The following is a 20,032-nucleotide window of genomic DNA, read 5'->3' as shown; positions in this document are numbered from 1 at the left end:
TAAATTTTTTATTATGGTCCCTTTACTTTTTGTCTCTTTGAAGTTGGTCCCTAACCTTTTCATCTATGAGGATAATTTATTCCCAAAACAAATTAAATCTCTCTAGGAAAACCAATACACAATAAAACTAATATTGACGTAGGGGAACATTAAAAAGAAGGATATTGATTATGTCGCCACTGGAGTTATCCCAGGATTTGACTGCGACCACAGTGTTCTCGACCAGCATTGAACGTTACGCAGAACTGTGACGTGGAGGTTATTCATTACTAAACTAGATGTGGAATTATTATTGATTTGATGCTTATGATCTAATGTAATCTAAACCAATACAACTTTTTGGGATTTCTTAGGCCATCTCCAACCGTTGTGATCCAAAAATCCAAATTTGGATCATCAACTGATCTAAATACTGATCCAAATTTCTGACCAACTCCAAAAGTATGATCCAAATATTTGATCCAAATTACTTTTTACATGTAATAATATATAAATATCATATTAAGCAATTTTATCTTAAATTTATCGTTCAATCATTATTAACAATTTATATAACATTTCATAAATTAATTAAATCAAAAAAAATAATACACATAAAAAAATTAAAATTGTGCACTTAATTCACGAAAAAACACATTTATTGCAATAATTAACATACAAAATATCAATTGATACACACTAATTCCGAATTAGTATATTCTTCCCACAAATGCTCAATTAATGCATCTCTAAGTGCAATATGTGCCTCTTTATTTTTTATTTTCTATGGCGGTTCAGGAATTCTTGAAATCGAGTATTTTCATCGATCGGAATAGTCTCAACTTCTGGATCCGGCACTTCTGACTCTTCAATTGGCACACTTAAATCACGTTCATCTTCGATTATCATATTGTGTATAATAATACATGCAGTCATTATATCATGTAGTACATTTTTACTCCAAAAGCGTGATGGTCCAACAACGATTGCAAAATGTGAATTGAGTACTCCAAATGCACGTTCAACATCTTTCCGATATGCCTCTTATTTCATTGCAAATAAATTTTTTTTGGACCACGCGGATCATGAATAGTTTGTACAAATGTCGACCATTTCGGATATATGTCATCGGCTATATAATATCCCATATCATACTTTTTTCCTTGAATGACATAACGTGCTGAAGGAGCGATACCCTGAGTTAGATTTGCAAAAAGATGTGACGACTCTAACACATTGATATCATTATTAGATCTGGGTAGACCAAAAAAAGTATGCCATATCCATAAATCATAATCAGCTATAAATTCTAGAATAATAGTAGGAGATCCACTACGACCAGCATATTGTTCTACCCAACCTGTTGGAAAATTTTTCCATTTCCAGTGTATACAATCTAAACTACCCAACATTCTGGGAAAGCCTCGAGTCTTACCGATGTGAAGAAGTCTGGCGACATCATTGGCATTAGGTGAACGGAGATATTATTGTCTAGAAATATCTCAACAAAGGCTCGACAAAATTTTTTTAAACTTTCGAGAGCCGTAGATTCCCCTATTTTGATATACTCATCTGTGGCATCTGTCGGCACACCGTAAGCTAACATTCGAAATGCAGCAATTATTTTTTGCAAAGGTGATAATCCAGGTTGACCTACAACATTTCTTTTATGCACAAAATAATTATCATGAGGACAAACTTCATTAAAAAATCGGAGAAATAAATTTCTACCCATTCGAAAACGTCGACAAAACATTTCATCAGTAAATCTTGAATTTTCAGCAAAATAATCTGTAAAAAGAGCATTATGAGCAGAGTCTCTATCACGATTGATCACTCTATGACTAGGAACCGATCTTTGATAGCTGCTTTCTTCATTCGAGTAATGTTGAAGAATGTAATTGTTGTTTTCAATCACTTGTAACATTACAGTATTAAATATTTGTTCATCATCAGAACTTGATGAAGAACTAGAATAATATATATGATATGGTATTGAAATTAAAAGGATGCGTACGTCAAGTTGAGAGGATGAGGCCAAGTGGTGCCTCTAACGAAGATATTGTAAGTATATTTTATTTTAAAAATTAATTTTGTTATGTAAATAAATAACTAACATATTTTATTTTTTGTTTTAGTTGAAGCAAGCGAAAGTATATTTAAAAGACGAAGGTCAAGGATCTCAAAATAATATGAAAAACTACGGACAATATTTTGATTATCTCGGAGGAAACATAAATAGTTTTTCCGACTAAATCAAATTTTATGTTTTCTAGTATCGTTTTCGAGTCATTTTGTGTGTTGTAATTTCTTTTATGCATTTTATGTACTTTTTATTTTATGTAATGTACTTCTATTTAAATTTTAATGAAATTATTTTCTCATTATTTTAAGTTTTATTTTAAAAATAAGTTTTGTTAACTATTAATTATATTACGTTATTAATTATATAATTAAAAAATCAAAAATTAATTTAAAATCTCATAAACTACAAATAACAAAACCATTATTTTATATTAAATCAAGTGATCCAAATTTGGATCACCATTTGGATCACTGTTGGAATGGAATTTGGGGTAATCTTCCCCAAATTTGCATATTTGGATCACTGTTGGATTTGCCCTTACCACATAGATGACATGTCTCAGCTCAACTGATAAGCAAGCTGAGGATGGTAGCATACTTTTGCTGACTGGTCAGGAGAATTGTCATTCCCAAACAATACAACAAGAATTACAGAAGGGGGATTAAATGTAATTTTGGCTTCTTTTCGAGATTTTAAAGATGTTCTAACTTAATATATACAACAGTGTTTGATTTGCATTATTGCGTAATGGAAGAATAATAGGAATCAAAATACTAAGTAATAAAACACAAAGCTTTAAAACTTTCTGGTGGATTTGAATTTATCCACCATATATATATATATATCATATTGAGAACTTTGTGATCCTTTGAATAGCACACAGCTGCTTACAAGTGAACAATCAAATTTACAGAGAAATACTTAGCAGATACAACCTTATCTATTTCTTAGAAAATTAAGCTTTCTTAGTTGCCTTGTTTTACTTGCTACTCTTGGTTTATATATCACCAAGTTACATGATAATAAGACAAGACAATAAAAAAAATGAATCTAGTCTAATATCATGCTGCTACATTACTCTATCCAACATCTTTAAATATCTTCACATTTGCATGGAAATGGTAATGCTTCTTTGTTCTCTAAAACCTGTAATTAGGCTGCCACATTCCATTTGCAAACACCCGACGCATGTGACTGTGTTGTCACTGTCAACTGCTAATTTGAATATTATCATCCGTCAGGATTATGTTGATCATCCGTCGGGGAGCCTTGTAGATCATCCGTCGGGAGCCTTGTAGATCATCTGTCAGGAGTCTTTCTGTCACTTGAATCCATTTCACTTATACAGAATTACAAGACATCTCATATTTACAGTTAGCCAACCTATTCCATATATCAATCTAGTAGTCAACATGACTTAGAGAATCGTACAGAATCTACAAGACTAAAACTTTGTTGTTTACAGAAATGTGCTGCAATACTTATTATTACATAAGCTACACTCTCGGTGGATGTTCAGATATCATCCATCGGGACTATAATAAAACATCTGTTGAGAGCTACAAATTCACTAAGTTAAATCTACTAAGGTGTTTTGTTTAACTTATCATCAAGTTCACAACATATTTCTAACAATCTCCCCCAATTTATGTCTACTAGAATCGTAGCCATAAATTAAGAGATACTTGATGATAACAAAACACCTTAAATGTACAGATTGAAATATAGTAGATAAAATTGATAAGTGTTACAATTTATTGAAAATTGAATAAAGTAAAGTGTACAAGAGTTCTCATAATCATTATCAAGGTGCTCCTCTAGTCTGAGCAGATGATTTCTATTTCCTTGATTGTCTGGATTTCTTCCCAAGCTTCCTGTTGTTTTCCTCTATTTGATTTTGAAGCTGCCTGTGGAACTCAAGTTCTTCAGCATATGAAAGATCCAGTTTTTCTTGCATTTCCAATCGAGTCTTATTGCTAGAGATACTCAATTGGTCATCCAGTCTGAAGAATCTTCTAACACCCTTGTCATCCATGAATTCCATCAGCCAATAAGGTCTCAAATGCACTCTATTTCCTGTGAAGGGAATTGATAGAGTCTTTGGGAGTGCATCCTTGGCTTTATTACTCCTTAGATCTTCTATCTTCTTTAGGACCAATTTCCTTGCAGTTACATTAAATCCAAAGTTTTTCTTGAAGGATGAGAAGATCTTTATCAGTATAGAGCAACTTCCTTGAAGTATCATGTGAAGAGGCCATGCGATTTCTTTACCACCTTTGTACTTGAATACCAGTCTTTCAGGAAGATGTCTATGAGCATCAATTCCTCTTATCTCTTCCAGTTCATCCAAGTAGAGATTTATATCTGAAAATTCCTTGATGTCACAGATGTATAGTAGATCTCCCTTATTGACAGTTGGTTGAGTTTTGGCTAAGGTTTTGGTTCTGAGATTCACATGCTTGTCCTTCTTGATTGCTCTTGACTTTGTTTTCTTCGGCTTGTTGAAGATAGGTAAATTTAGTTCAGGAATTGGCAAACTTTCCCAGTCTATTGGCTCATCCTTGGGAATTATGGGCTCACTATAAAAGTTCTTTGTTGGATCCACCTTGAATTCCTCATGTACCACTGACGGCTTTGATGTTTGAGTTGAAGCTGTAGACTGTTTGGGAATGTAGTCTTCCATTTCTTCATCACTAAAGTCCAATTTTTGTTTGGAATGGAGCTCGTATCTGAATTTTCTTTTCTGTTAAGGTTCATTGAACATTTTCTGATCTTGAGCTTCAGTAATCACAGGTGGTTTCTCAGAGATCTCAGTTGCAGTTTTTACAGCTTGAAGTTTGGCCAAGATAACAGCTTGCTTCTTCTTTTGTTTGAGCTTTTTAGCATCTAGAGCAACCTGCTTCTTTTCTTGCTTGATTCTTTTTTTTCCTTCGTGGCTTATGCAAATTGAGGGTGTCCAGCCACCACACAGATTTCTTTACCATTCATGTAGATTTTGGCAATTCTTCTTTTTAGAACTGAGTCAGATGGATCTTTGAAAAATGCAATAGACCTTGCCAACAGCTTCTTTTCATCTGGCCTTGGAGTTTCAACATAAGATCCACAGGATTTTTTTCTGATGACTTTGGATAGTTCTTATTAGGCTTTAAAACCAGGTTGGCATTTGGAGACTTGATGCATGAAGGTTGGCCCTTTCCCAAACTAACAAGACTCATTTCATTCAATGAGATTGCTTGAATTGTGAGTAGTGATTAAAGATCTTGTCTGGTTTCTGTATCTGACCAAATTTCTTCTGAATTTATTTATCTATTTTCCTCCACTTGTCATTCAATTCATTTTCAACAGCTGCAACATCAAGCTCTTTGAGATTTGACTTTGAATCCAGCTTAGCAGCTGCTATTTGGATCAGATCAATGATGTCCAATACTGGTGGCTTTGATTAAGTAATTTCTGGAACTATTACTTGACTGACTTGAACATTTATCACATGCTCCCCTCACTGATTTGCTCTCCTTGACTAACTGGGATAATTGAATCTTTCTCCCCCTTTTTGTTATCAGTAGAGTGGAGGTAGAAGTCTGTACAGCCACAGCTTTTGAAGCAACTGAGTTTGATGTGCTTGATGTAAAAGAATAGCTGTGAGAGAGGCTTCTACTGCTTTCAGTCTTGTATCCAGGAAATCCACTTTGGTTGCAAGATTAGAATTCTTACTTAACTGTCTGTTGATGTCAAGCACTATTGTATTTGGAAATTTGGCATCCAATCTTTCAGAGACATCCTTCTTGACCTGGTCAATCTCTGTTATAATTGAAGTGACATCCAGATTGTGTTGAAGAGATTTTATTTGATGTAGTTGTAAAGAGTTGAGGTGTGCCTGTAGAAGCTTCTTGGTGCTAGCATTAGTGGTGGATTGAAGAGCAGTTTGTGTCTGTTGAATGATATAAAAGAAAGTGGACTTGAAATGATGCTAATCACAATCTTTAGAAAATGCCCAAGATGGCATGCTGGATCTTGAGCTAGGGCCTGCTTCTCCCCCTATGTCTATTAGCTCTTCTTCATTATTTTCTTCATCTCCAATGAAGTCTTCAGAACCACCAGTTCCATAATCAACATCATCACCAGTTGTGGGGGGCATGGAAGAGATGACATATTTGGCTCTTTGCATTGAAGTAGTTGTATGCACCAAGTTTAGCATCCTTTCTGTAGCCACATTGTCCTGTTCATCTAGAACTTGATATGCTAACATATGGTGAGTAAATGCCTTAGCTTCAAAAGAAACAGAGTCTAAAATAACTTGGTATTTTTGCTGAATTAGTTGTTTCTTGTCAGCCTCATTGACATCTATTAACTCACTTACAATGGGCTCTTCCCATTCAGCTGTACCTGCTTTTCTCTCATTTTCTCTCTTTTCTTGCATCAAGGGCTCCCCTTGGCTCACCACCCTCACTCTCTCACCTTTACCTACTAAAGTGGAACTCTTCTCACTCTCTTTTGCCAGGCTGGAAGAAGTAGCCTGCATGATTTCTCTCCTTTCCTCTCCTTTTTCCTGAGAGCAACTCATCCTCTCACTCAATTCAATCCATTCCCTCAGTCCTAAGAGTGATTGTACAACTACTAACTCATCCACACTTGTAACAATTGTTGAAATTTCAGTGTGTGTAGTGAGTACCGACGGATGGGGAACATCCATCGAGGTAGTAGTTAGGAAAGCTGACGGATGACTGCTGTTAGGCACATCCGTCGGGATACAATCACTAATCGACGGATGAACAATATCCATCGGAATAGAAGAATTGATAGAGTTTGGAGTGGAAACTATAGTAGACTTTATGCAGATTGATGATAATTTGGGCACAAATGTCTCAACAGTTCCTGAAAGAATTGGCAAGTGAGCCAACAAATCATCTAAAAGATGATGCTCACTTGCACTAGATTTTGGCTTCTCCAACAGAGTTAAAGAAGGAGAATCAAGGATTGATGTGTTGATCATATCCACATCCAGATCCAGAAAATTTGTGGGAGAGTTTGGTGTTTGTGGTGCTTCTATGATTAAAGATTTTGGTTGTTACTCCACATTTGTTGGAGCCACATCAAACTGAATTTGAGGTGGTGCAGTGACTGAGTCTTTAGCTGCAGTTTGCACTGCGTGTGTTCCCTGTGCATCCCCAATAGTTTTAGATCTCTTCTTTGTGGCATAAGTTTGGGGTGAACTTGTGTCCTTTACCCTCTTGGCCGATGCTCCTGGTTGGGAGCTTGTTTCAATAGCAACATCCTTTTGGGAGGATGAAACTAGAGTTGTGCTGATTTCCTTATTAATCACCACAGTTTTTTGGGAAACTGTGGTATGTCTAGGCTTGGGTACACTCACCTCTCCATCCTTATCCTTGGGGTTTCTTTGATGTTCACCCTATCCCTCACCTATCTTACCACCCTTCACACTCCCTTCTTTAGTTTTGGTAGATTTTGCAACTGGTTTCTTTTGAGAGAAACCATAGGGGTTTTCTTTGGTTTGGATTTGGAAATTTTTGTTTTAGTGGCTTTGATATACATCTGTTGGGTCATTGACACAGATGTCATAGCCACACCCAAAGGCAAAGAAATTTGGGAGGTAGGAATAGTAGAGACAGTGGTGCTTACATCACTTACCTGAGGGCCCTCCATGATTGGAAAATAGAAAAGGGGCACCTCATTGTGATGACTTGTTCTGTTAAGATCTGCAAGCACTCTCCTTTCTTGAACCCAACAATCCAGTTTGTTGGTTGGGTTCTCAATAACAATATCCTCAATAAGTTAGTTAGCAAGAATCATAAGGAATCTGACATAATAGATATTTTTAGCTCTCTTTTTAATTTCCCCTAACTTGTAACCTAACTCAAATATGATCATGTCACTTAAATTATAGTATTTATCAGTAACTAGCATATAAATCATGTTAAGCATGACAGTGTTGACAAAATCAAAATTACTTATCTTACCAGAAAACACCTTGGTAACTACATCACACAAATAACTCCACTCTTTTCTAAGACCTAGCCTTCTAATCTCACTTAACTTAGTGGTAGGAAGAGCATAGCCAATAGTATTAAGCATGGTAACTAAATTAGCATATGTGTGTGGTTCAGTAGTAGTGTTCTCAGGAATCTTAAAGCATGCTTGAATTGTATCACTGTTAATGTATAATTGCTTACCCTTAAGAGTACAAAGTTATGCTTTTGTCAGTGGACTGGTACACAGCAATAGTCCATATCTGCTCCACAACTTCACAGTAGATTGTGGGTGATTCCAGCATGGCATAACTGAGTTTGCATCCCTTCACAAAGTCCATCATTTTGTGAAAATCTTCAGATGTAGGAATTTTTTTGTTCACAAGAGCAGCGAAGTTGTTCTTCTCATAGATGAATCCTGGCCGAGACATGATTTTGACTACTGGTGCCATTGTTAAAGTGAGGAAATTTGCAGTGAGAAAGGGGATTTTGCTTTGAGGAAGAGAATAGCAGTTATGAGCAACAGAAAATGGTAAAAGTTAAAATAAACTTGAAGTAAGGATTTTATGTATTCTCAGATTAAAAAGGAATAAAAATTAAAGTTAAAAATTAATGACTTAATCAAAATTGCCCAAAATAACCATTTAAAAATAAAATAAACTGTCAGAATTCTGTCAATTATTCGCCGTGATATACTTACAGACTGTAAGTATATCCGATGGACAAAGTTCAGTACTTTTAACGGCTCAGATGTAGACAATTCGATGGATGAGAATAAAGCAATTATCCGTCAGGTATAAAATAATCCAGGAAGGTAATTGATTTTTATCAAGCTATTCTATTTCGACGGATGATCAAACTCGATGGATAATGAGCATCCGTCGAGATGTAAATTTTGACTTAGCCAAAATTTCATCTAAAATAGAAAAATCAATTAAGTTTCTGTCTGCATCACAACTTGAAAAATTATCAGTAATAATTTAAGAATAATTTAGCATACCTAACTCACTTACCAACCTAGTAAAGGTGGATTCATCAAGTGGTACAATTCATCACATGTTCCCTTATAAAGTGGTACTTGATGTCTATGTGCTTTGTTCTTGAATGTTGTACTGGATTTTCAGTGATGGCAATTGCACTTGTGTTACCACAAAAAATTGGAATTCTGTCCACTTGTAGACCATAGTTCAACAGTTGGTTTTTCATCCATAAAATCTATGCACTTCAACCACCAGCAGCAATATATTCAGCTTCAGCTGTAGAAGTAGAAACTGAATTTTGCTTTTTACTGAACCAGGATACAAGCTTGTTTCCTATAAATTGACATGTTCCTGTTATACTTTTTCTATCAATACTACAACCCGCATAATCTGCATCTGAGTAACCAGTTAGATCAAAACCAGAATCTCTAGGGTACCAAATGCCAAGTTTTGGTGTACCCTTGAGATATTTGAAAATTCTCTTAATAGCTATTAAGTGAGATTCTCTAGGATCAGCCTGAAGTCTAGCACAAAGACAAGTAGCAAACATTATATCTGACCTACTAGCTTTTAAGTACAGAAGTGAGCCAACCATGCCTCTATAGCGTAAAATATCCACAGACTTTTCAGTAGTGTTTAATTCAAGTTTAGTTGCAGTGATTATGAGAGTTTTTACAGATGTGCAATCCATTAGATCAAACTTCTTTAAAAGATCATAAATATATTTGGTTTGACTAATAAATATTCCATCACGAACTGGATTAACTCGTAAACCAAGAAAGTAAGTTAGTTCTCCCATCATGCTCATTTCATACTTACTTTGCATTAATTTGGCAAACTTTTTGCAAAGTTTTTCATCTGTAAAAAAAATATAATATCATCTACATAAATTTGAACAAGTATACTAGAGCCATTAACATTTTTAAAGAATAAGGTTTTGTCAACAGTACCCCTTGTGAAGTGATTTTTCTAAGAGAAACTTTGACAAAGTATCATACCAGGCTCTAGGTGCTTGCTTCAATCCATAAAGTGCTTTTAAAAGATAGTAGACATATTCTGGAAAATTTGGATCTTCAAAACCAGGAGGCTGACTTACATAGACTTCCTCCTCCAAATCTCCATTCAGAAAGGCACTTTTGACATCCGTTTGATAGACTTTGAAATTAGCATGGGCTGCATAGGCTAAGAAAATTCTGATGGCTTCAAGTCTTGCAACAGGAGCAAAAGTTTCATCAAAATCTATTCCTTCTTGTTGACAGTATCCCTTAGCAACCAATCTAGCTTTGTTGCTGACAACTATGCCATTTTCATCCATCTTGTTTCTGAATACCCACTTGGTGTCAATTAAATTCTTTCCTTTAGGCTGGGGTACCAGCTTCCATACCTTGTTCCTTTCAAATTGGTTTAGCTCTTCCTGCATAGATTAAACCCAATCAAGATCCAACAGAGCTTCTTCTACCTTCTTTGGTTCTTCCTTAGAAAGGAAGCTGCTATATAGAAATTCTTCTTGAGTTGTTTTCCTTGTTTGAACTCTAGAGGATGCATCACCAATAATGAGCTCGAAAGGGTGATCTCTAGTCCACTTTCTCTAATCTGGTAGATTAGCTCTAGATGAAGAGGCCTCATTGTTGTCTTGATGTGTGACTGAGTTTTGTTTATAAGAAACTCCCCCTGAGTTTATGGATCATTGACTTAACGATGGGGTTCTTTCTGTAAGTGATCTGTTTTGACTCTCAGCTTCTCTCATTGTTCTAACGGATGATACACTTTGTATCTCGGCGGATGAAGCTGATTGTCTACCAACGGATGAGGCAGATTGTCTACCGATGGATGAAGCATTATGTAACTCGACAGATGTTGAATTATGTGCTTCATTAGTTGTAGATTTTTCTGCATTATCCTTAGCCACTATTTCTTGATCACTTTCATCATCACTGTCATCACTAACCATCTCAACATTATCAAATTTGAGGCTTTCATGGAAACTCCATCTTGTAGTCCTTTAATTTTTTTATCATCAAACACAACATGTACAGATTCCATAACAATGTTGGTTCTTAGAATGTATACTCTATATGCTTTTCCCACAGCATATCCAACAAAAATTCCTTCATCTGCTTTGGCATCAAACTTTCCATATTGATCAGTTTGATTCCTTAAGATATAGCATTTGCAGCCAAAGACATGTAGAAAGTTCAATGTTGGCTTTCTATTCTTGAACAATTGGTAGGGTGTCATGCTCTTTACTTGATTGATTAAAGAAATATTCTGAGTATAGCATGCAGTATTCACAGTTTTAGCCCAAAAGTATATTGGTAACTTTGATTCTTCTAGCATTATCCTTGCAGCTTCAATAAGAGATCTATTTTTCCTTTCCACCACTCCATTTTGTTGTGGAGTTCTAGCTACAGAGAACTCATGCATGATCCCATTCTCTTCACAAAATTATCTCATCACAGAATTCTTGAACTCAGTTCCATTATCACTCCTGATTCTTCTTACTTTGAAATCAGGATGATTGTTGACTTGCCTTATGTGATTGATGATGATTTCACTAGCTTCATCTTTGAATTTCACAAAATATGTCCAAGAGAACTTTGAGAAATCATCTACAATTACTAGGAAAAATCTTTTCCTTGAGATGGACAATACATTGACTGGTCCAAATAAATCCATGTGTAAGAGTTACAAAGGTTCTTCAATTGTTGAATCAAGCTTCTTTCTGAATGATGCTTTAATCTGCTTTCCTTTCTGGAAGGCATCACACAATTCATCCTTATTAAACTCCACTTGAGGAATACCTCTAACCAATTCTTTCTTGACTAACTCATTCATGGTTTTGAAGTTTAGATAGGACAACTTCTTGTGTCATAGCCAACTTTCATCTTAACTTGCTTTAATGAGAAGATAAGTTACTGATTCTGCATTTGATTAGTTGAAATCAGCTAGATATACATTTCCTTTTCTCACTCCAGTGAGAACCACTTTGTTGCTCTTCTTGTTGGTCACAACATAGGCTTCAACATCAAAAGTAACTGAGTTGCCCCTATCACAAAGCTGGCTGATACTCAACAAATTGTGCTTGAGTCCATCCACTAGGGCAACCTCTTCAATGATGACATTATCTTTTGAAATCAAGCCATATCCCACAGTATAACCCTTGTTGTCATCTCTGAAAGTAATACTTGGGCCAACTCTTTCCTTGAACTCAGTGAGCAGGGTAGAATCTCCAGTCATGTGCCTTGAGCAACCACTATTCAGATACCAAATATTCTTTCTATTTCCCTGCACACATCAAAATCAAATCAAGTTGATTTTGGTACCCAAGTTTCCTTGGGTCCTGCCTTGTTAGCCTTTTTCTTTGGTTTCTTAGGTTTGACCTCATTTGACTTGGGTATATCAGATTCATCCTTTGTCATTTGAGTTGGACCTTTGAAACCATTCATTGAGACATAATTATCATGCACATTTTGATTGACAGGAAAAGGCATGCTATTTGCAAACATGTAATTCCAGTAAGGCATGCTAAATGGCATTTGAGGCATACTAAATACAACATAATAAGGATTAGGTGCAAATGGCATATTAGCAAACTGTGCATTCATATTCTGTGCAGGAAAAACATTTATAGGCATTACAGACATGGCTGTCATGTTAGGAAAAGGAGAAGGTGCAGACATAGGAGTGGGCATCGCAAGTTTGTAATTAACAGATAAATGATTAACACTACCACACTTAACACAGATTTTTCTTGGAGCTTATTTATCAGGTGTGTAGTTATTATGTTTGTTAATCCCTACCTTCCTATTTCTATTGTTTTTCCTTTTTGATTCTGTTTTAACCTCAATCTTTTCTAATATGTCATTCAATTGCTTGATAGACAGATGCCCAACATTAACTCTCTTTTCTTTTCTCACTTGACTTGATTCTCCTGGAACAAAGATTTTAGAAACGGATCCATATTTATCATTCAACTTAGCTAGATTAGCTTTTTTAACTGGCTTACTGACATTCGACGGATATGGCTCCTTGTCTCTTGACAAATAATCCTTTTCATCATCCGACGGATAATTTTCATCATCCATCGAGTCCACATCTGTTGAAAGTCCTTCAACCAAGTTGAAATCAAGCTTCTCTTTATTCTTTTTCCATGATGCATCATAAAATGATTCTATACCTTGAACTTTAGTGATTTGAGCATGGACATCTCTGGATGATTTCCATGCCTTAATCACTTCCTGTTCTCTTTCAAGTTGCTTTCTTAAAATCTCCTCTTTCTTTAAGGATTCTGTAAGTTCATCCTTAGCAACCTTGCATTCTAATTTCAATTTTTCAAACTTAATAAATTGAGTCTCTAGCAGATTATTTCTTTCACTTAAAAACACATTGTTTTCTTTAATTTTATTATTTTCTTTAGTTAGAGACTTGAGTGTAACACGCAGGTGATATAATTCAATAGACATGTCATTTATTGCATCATTACACTCAGCTTTAGACAAATGAGCTAGGTTAGTTGTGATTACCTGATTGCTTGATGAACTTGTCTATGTTTCATCTGACTTGACCATTAGGGCTAGATTGACATAGTTGATTTCTTCATCTCATCCAATCCATCTGCAGCCCAGTCATTATCCTGAGTTATGAAAGCCCTTTCCTTTAGCTTGAGCAACTCAAAGTATTTCTGTTTATAATCAACAGGCTCAAACTTCTTTTTACCAGAATCAGGCTTTATGCACTCACTTGTAAAATGCCCTGTTAAGCCACATTTGAAACACTTGAATTTTGACTTATCAACCATGTTTCTTTTTATCTTGGCTGCCCCAAAATTCTTCTTGAAGTTGATCTTGGAAAACCTCCTGGATAAGAATGTTAGATGCTCATATATATCATCCATTTCATCTTGGCTCAACTGTTTTTCATTTTCAGCTACCATCCTTTTACCCTTGCTTTCACATACCTTTGATGTAGATTCAACAGCTTCCACCTTCATCTCTTTCTCCTTCCCTAACTCAGCAGCTAGTGCAATGGATCCTCCCTTCTTTATTCCCTTCTCCATCTTTTTATCTTGCTCTATTTCAAGCTCATAGGTTTTCAGGATGCCATACAGTCTTTCCAAGGTGAACTCCTTGTAATCTTGTGAATTTCTCAATGAGACTGTAATTGGCTTCCACTCCTTTGGGAGAGATCTAAGGAACTTGAGATTAGAGTCTTTTGTTTGATAGACCCTTCCATGCAGTTTTAGAGCATTCAGCAGTTTTTGAAACCTACTGAAAATATCAGTGAGTGACTTACTTTCTTCACAGTGGAAGTGCTCATATTGTTGAATCAAGAGTTGCATCTTGTTCTCCCTTACTTGCTCAGTACCATCACAAATAATTTGTATTGTGTCCCAAACCTCTTTGGCTGTTTTATAGTTAATAATGTTATCAAACATATCACTATCAACACCATTAAACAGTATAATCATGGCCTTTTTATCTCTCTTGACTTGCTCAATGTCTGGATCAGACCATTCATGCCTAGGCTTTGGAACTGATGGTTCATTCTCTGTAGCAGCTCTAATAGGGACATGAGGAGCTCTTTCAATGCAGTCCACATAAGCTTCATCTTGAGAGAGAAGATGTAGGTGCATCTTCATCTTCCAGTGGTGATAGTTCTCTTTGTCCAGAAATAGAATCTTTACTCCAACATCCTTCTTATTCATCCTTCTTGTTACAATAGATCAGTAACGTGTTACAATAGGTTGTCTATTGTAATGCTCGTATACGTAACTCTCCTTGGTGTTACAATAGACCTATTGTAACGCTTTTAGGTCCTATTGTAACACCATTTAGGCATTACAATAGCCCACTTATGGCGTAGTGTAGTGATCTTTACACTCTTCATGCTTCAAGAGCTTGCTCTGATACCAATTGTTATTCCCAAACAATACAATAAGAATTACAGAAGGGGGGTTGAATGTAATTCTGGCTTTTTTCGAGATTTTAAAGATGTTCTAACTTAATATATAAAACAGTGTTTGATTTGTATTAATGCGGAATGGAAGAATAATAAAAATCAAAACACTAAGTAATAAAACACAATGCTTTAAAACTTTCTGGTGGATTTGAATTTATCCACCATATATATATATATATCAGATTGAGAACTCTGTAATGCTTTGAATAGCACATAACTGCTTACAAGTGAACAATCAAACTTACAGAGAAATTCTTAGCAGAGAAATTTCTCAGAAAATTAAGCTTTCTTAGTTGCCTTGTTCTACTTGCTACTCTTAGTTTATATATCACCAAGTTACATGATAATAAGACAAGACAATAAAGCAAAATGAATCTAGTCTAATATCATGCTGCTACATTACTCTATCAAGCATCTTTGAATATCTTCACATTTGCATGGAAATGGTAATGCTTCTTTGTTCTCTAAAACCTGTAATTAGGTTGCCACATTCCATTTGCAAAACACCCGACGCATGTGACTGTGTTTTCATTGTCAACTACTAATTTGAATATTATCATCCGTCGGGATTATGTTGATCATCCGTCGGGATTATGTTGATCATCCGTCGGGAGACTTGTAGATCATCCATCGGGAGCCTTGTAGATCATCCGTCGGGAGTCTTTCTATCACTTGACTCCATTTCACTTATATAGAATTACAAGACATCTCATATTTAGAATTAGCCAACCTATTCTGTATATCAACCTAGTAGTCAACATGACTTAAAAAATCCTATAGAATATACTAGACTAAAACATTGTTGTTTGCAGAAATGTTTTGCAATACTTATTATTACATAAGCTACACTCTCGATGGATGTTCAGATATCATCCGTCGGGACTATAAAGATCATCCATTAGGACTATAATAAAACATCCGTCGAGAGCTACAAATTCACTAAGTTAAATCTACTAAGGTGTTTTGTTTAACTTATCATCAAGTTCACAACATATTTCTAACAAGAATGGCATTGGCTAAGATTTCCAGCCTTTTGAAATATTACCTTTTGGGTAATGTTTTAAGATCTTATGAGGGTGGTAAAACAAACAGATGACCCATGTATAACGACCATGTTGATGTGGAACAAGGAAACAGGTTTTGGAAACTATAATGTTCCATAATCTGCTTTTAATATGGAATGTGGGTATGCAGTGCACGTTAATTTTTACATACTGAGTGAACTAGAATACAAAAAGTTACAGGCTGGACTAAAGTTTTCCCTGAAAATTAGTTATGTTATATTCAAAACATTTTTGATTATGATTAAGCCAGCATACAATAAAATACAAACTGAACTAATATATCATAGATCAATGTAGATTTGGAAAATTCGGATATAATGTAGATTTTGTAATGATTCGGTTGCGTATTGCGCTTTCAGGTACTTATCCTTGAATCATAACATTCCAACATTCAGATGAAATTACACTAACTTCAAACTTGATAAAATAGAGTTCATTGATGGAAAACTAAGCATGTCAATGCACTACACAAATCAAAACTCACAAGAATAAGCATGTCATTGATAAATTGAAACAATTGAAGCAACTATCACTTAGTTCAGGTATTCAACACAATCAAATTTAAGTATCAAACACAATACCTATTGTTCAACAAATTCTTAACAGCGAGACGAGTATTATCCGTCAAAACCCCAAAAGGTTCATAGCTTCAAAAATTTTAACAATAAATAAGAATCGCGTATAAGAGTTAACTAGCAGAAACCAAAATATAAGGAAAGAGTATTTACCCTAAAAGCAGGATGATAATCAGCTGGAGCTCCACCCTTCTCACCACCAAATTCCCCAGGTGGTTCTCTTGGGTCTGCACGATACCCATCCATGTCACCAAACCTAGGTCGATCCCCCTCAAATCTCAAACATTTGTAAAATATAAAACTCGACAGCATCACAGTAGTAAAGATAAGCATACATACTATACAAATTAATTAAAAATGGATAGAAATATGAAAAACCTTGAAAGAGGTACTTTGAAATTTCACGGTAGTTCTTTTCAGTAATAATCTGAAAATAAGCATTATGATCGTTACTTGGTTATGTATATACACACAAATGTTAACATTATTAATAAAAAGAGGGGGAGAGAGAGTACATGAGAAGAAATTTGTTTGTCAAATTCATGTTGGAATGGGGTGACTCTTTCAACTTCGTCACTCTCCATTACAAATTCAAAGATCTGAAGAAGCCCTGCACACATAAATAGAGAGAGATTAGTTGAAGTTTAAGTAAATAAAAGCCCTAATTTAATTCAAAATTAAAGGAACCCATATTTTGAACTCAAATTCAAAGCCCTAATTTCAGAAGACCAGCCTCATCCTATCAATTAATTCAGATCCTAAACATACGACGAGGTAGTAGAGACAGTTATTGAGTGGCGATTATGGCACTTTATTAAGCTCAGTAAAGCTTTGGATTGATGTTTTACACTCAAGTTGTTAGTGTTTTTAACGTGTTTTTGTAGTGTTTTTGCATTTCAAGCATTTACCAGGTAACAAGGTGAATTAGCATGGTTTTAGTGCTAATTTAGTGTTAGGATGTTGTCTAGAATAAAAGCTCGTGAAAAGACCAGCTCAAATCAGCAAGAAAAGAAGAATTCAGCATTTTTTCCAAAGAGATGGCACGCCCGCACTGTGATAGCACGCGGCCGCACCACGAGTCCAGAAATGCAGTGCGCCTGCGCTGTGATAGTGTGCGCCCGCGCCAGTTCGAATTCAGAAAATCCTGTTTCTCATGGAATTTTGATCTAGAAGACTTCTACTTTGCGTGGGCTGCTATATAAACATAACTTATGCTCGTTTTTTTCAAGGAGACATACCAGAGCTTAAGGAGAAGGCGTAAGAAGACCGTAGAGCACAAAATCAACCAAGGCAACAAAGATCTAGTTTAATCTTATGATTCTTTATTTTAAGTTGTAACTTTGGATACTAGTTTTCTTATTCGTGAACTTTTACTCTTGTTTCATACTTGGTTTTATCAAGTATAAAGACTACATTTATTATACCATGCTTTCATTGGAACCCACTTTAAGGATGAGTCCGATCATGGGCTAATCGTTATCATGGGGTTCTAACAGATTTATTTATGGATTTCTTTAGTTAATTTATTTCGATGCCTTAGTGTGTGGTGATTGTATGATAACCTAGTATTGGTTGTGCTTATTCGTCTTATGACTGTCGTGAACTTATAAGATAGTGTGTTAATCTTTAATGAAGCAAAAGTGAATTTAAGGGTTTAGAACTTGTCATGCTAGCATAGGTTCATGTATTCGTTATGCATGATTCGTAGGTAATTTTAACCATCTTACTTGCCCTATGTAATCATGAGAGATAACTTGTGCACTAAACCATTATGTAGTCAAATTTTATAGACATATAGGGTCTCAATATAATTGATGTCTATTCAGCTTCTATCTCTTTTGTGGATGTCTGGTATTATGGTATTCGTGCAACAAAAGTTGGCATTTATCAGTTTCGTGCTATCTGATTAATGTCATTACCATTACATGCTAAGGTTAAGAACGAAAAGGCTGTTGAATGAAGTACTTAATGAAGTTAGAATCCCATGTTTGTGTCATATATTAATCAGTTCACTTTAATCTCTTAGTTTATGTTTTCTAGTATAATCTCTTAGTTAATCTTAGTATAAACAACCATAGTAGTGTTGCATAAATACATTGATTGAAATTAACCTAAACCTATCCCTGTTGGAATGAACTAGAATTTATTCTATATTACTTGTGATCGCGTATACTTGGATGAATATTAGCATGTATTCTAGCCCTAACAAGTTTTTGGCGCCACTGCCGGGAATATCGGTGTTAATTTTTAGTTTATGTGTTTGTCATCATTGGTCGTTAAAGTTCAGTGACTCGAACATTGTTACTTACTTAATTCCTTGTCATGTTTCATGTACTCTTGCGAGCGTGTATGCATACGCGTTCTCGGACTCATAAGAGGACACTGGATCAAGCTGAGGAAGAAGTTGTAGTCGAGGAGAAAGTTGAGGAAGATATCTTAGTTGAGAAGGAAGAAGAAGCTCTTGTTGCAATGGGAGAACCAGAAGCGAGTCCAAAGGCATTGATGGACTATTCTCGACCGAAGATTGATGATATTCAGTCTAGCATTGTTCGACCAGCCAACTCGGCTAATACCTTTGAGATCAAGTCAAGCATGATTCAGATGATACAGAACTTAGTTCAGTTTGGGGGTTCTCCGACAGAAGACCTCAACATGCACATCAGAGATTTCATCGAGATCTGCAACACTTTCAAGTTCAATGGAGTTTCTGAAGATGCTATTAAGTTGAGCCTTTTCCCATTCTCTCTGCGGGATAAAGATAAGTGCTGGTTACATTCTCTACTACGAGGGTCTATCACCAAATGGGAGGATCTTGCTCAGAAGTTCTTAACCCAATTCTTTCCTATGGCGAAGACTGGTGCAATCAGAAATGCACTTACTCAATTTGTTCAGCAATCTGGAGAATCTTTATGTGAGGCTTGGGATCGATATAAGGAGATGCTTAGGAACTGTCCTCATTATGAGATGCCTGACTGGATGATCATTAACTATTTCTATAATGGTTTGGGTGCTAATTTTAGACCCATGCTGGATGCAGCATCAGGAGGAGCCTTGTAGGCTAAAAGCTACGATGAAGCTTACGAATTAGTTGAACTGATGGCTACTAATGAATACCAGAATCCTACTCAGTGACTATCTCAGGGTAAGGTAGCAGTAATTTTGGAGTTGGATGCAGCTACTGCTGTAGCTGCTCAACTTAAGGCTTTGACGATAAAGGTGGATTCTCTGTCTAATTACGGAGTTAATCAGATCACTAGTGTCTGTGAGCTTTGTGTTGGTGCCCATGAGACTGATCAGTGTGCCATTTCTAGTGAATCAGCTCAGTTTGTGAGCAATTTCAGAGGTCGCAGCAACCTGTACCAGCCACCTATCATCCTAACAACCGCAATCATCCTAACGTTAGTTG

General features: G+C 35.7%; 1 non-coding gene and 1 pseudogene across 1 annotated transcript; both read right to left on the bottom strand.

Annotated features, from left to right (window-relative positions):
* Nucleotides 1–664: 664 nt before the first annotated feature.
* Nucleotides 665–16,872, bottom strand: LOC141693832 (uncharacterized; annotated as a pseudogene).
* Nucleotides 16,873–19,485: 2,613 nt separating this feature from the next.
* Nucleotides 19,486–19,592, bottom strand: LOC141710281 (small nucleolar RNA R71). Its single transcript, XR_012570809.1, has one exon. It is a non-coding gene; the product is annotated as a small nucleolar RNA R71 (small nucleolar RNA).
* Between the last annotated feature and the right edge of the window lie 440 nt (nucleotides 19,593–20,032).

Source organism: Apium graveolens, chromosome 2 (assembly GCF_009905375.1).
Source record: "Apium graveolens cultivar Ventura chromosome 2, ASM990537v1, whole genome shotgun sequence".
Classification (NCBI taxonomy): domain Eukaryota; kingdom Viridiplantae; phylum Streptophyta; class Magnoliopsida; order Apiales; family Apiaceae; genus Apium; species Apium graveolens.
This window is presented reverse-complemented; position numbering and strand designations above follow the sequence as displayed.